The following is a 1,218-nucleotide window of genomic DNA, read 5'->3' on the forward strand; positions in this document are numbered from 1 at the left end:
CTCAATTCCATTACAGCTATAGGAAGAGAAAAATCTGTGTAAACAGAAAGCAGAGAGCCATATAGGTACATATGCATAATGTAACTGCAGAGTCAGAAATTCCTTGTTACGCATGTTTGATTTTGTTGCTTTTCCAGTTCTATGAACTAAAAAAGACAGCACAGGTATTGAGATTAGGCTATTTCTTTTGATAATCCTCCACAGTGCACTCTAGGTTCCTCCAGCTGTAGATGGAAGAACTCAGCATGGAGTAACCACGGTGTATGTCCCCAAGGCCACTGCATCCTTCTTCAGGAAGATGAGGCAACTGAACTGAGGTGCACCCCAAGGTCTGTTCCATAAAATAAGCAAACAACTGACAGGTGAGAACCACATGTGGAAAAGGTTTAATATTTCTCACATGGTCATAGGATTCTCCGAATGGAGGAAGTGATTTTATAGTAAGAGAAAAAGATCAGTGAGATTGGCACACCACCAAAATGGGACCAACAAAATAGGATGACATATTATTGGTGGAGGTATCATTACAGGCCAGCTTGTGGAGCTGAGGTGATTTACAAAAGAAATGAGGGATTTCCACATCTGCACAGAAGGTAAGTTGTGACATCATCAAACAGGGTAGCTGGGAGTTCAAAAGCTGATGAAAAATGACAACAGGACCTACAAGCCGCAGAGGCAGGGGTTCATGTTGACCAGATAGTGTAGGGTTTGACAATTGGCCACCAACTAGTCATAGTTCATCAGGGTCAGAAATATGCTGTTCAGACATGCAAAAGAGAAGAAAGGTAACCTGAGTTAGACAATCTGCATAAGTGATGGATTTGCTGTATATCTACAGATTCATCAGCATTTTGGAAACCATAGTTGTGCTGAAATTGATGTCCATTGAGGACTAATTGAAAGGAAGAAGTATATAGGGGTGTGGAGGTGGCAGTTAGAAATAACATCGAGGATGATGAGTAGGTTCTTGAGCAGTCACAAGGTACATAGATAGGAAGAGCCTAAACAGAAGAGGCTACATTTCTGGACCCTCTGAGAATCCCAGGTTGTTTGTTCATCTGTAAAATGAGTATATTATTGGAGCTGATATTATAGAGTTGCTGTAAGAAATAAAATTTAATTATAAATAAAAAGGACTTCAACAGTGGTTATCAATGCTAGTTGATCAATAAATCACCTGGCCATCTTTTCAAATTTAATGATGGACTGGCCATAGCC

General features: G+C 40.1%; 1 pseudogene; it reads right to left on the bottom strand.

Moving 5' to 3' along the window:
- Positions 1-240: 240 nt before the first annotated feature.
- Positions 241-1,218, bottom strand: part of LOC105305642 — a 3,937-nt pseudogene continuing 2,959 nt past the window's right edge.

The sequence above is a fragment of the Pteropus vampyrus genome, unplaced genomic scaffold (genome assembly GCF_000151845.1).
Source record: "Pteropus vampyrus isolate Shadow unplaced genomic scaffold, Pvam_2.0 Scaffold391, whole genome shotgun sequence".
NCBI classification, from domain to species: Eukaryota; Metazoa; Chordata; class Mammalia; order Chiroptera; family Pteropodidae; genus Pteropus; species Pteropus vampyrus.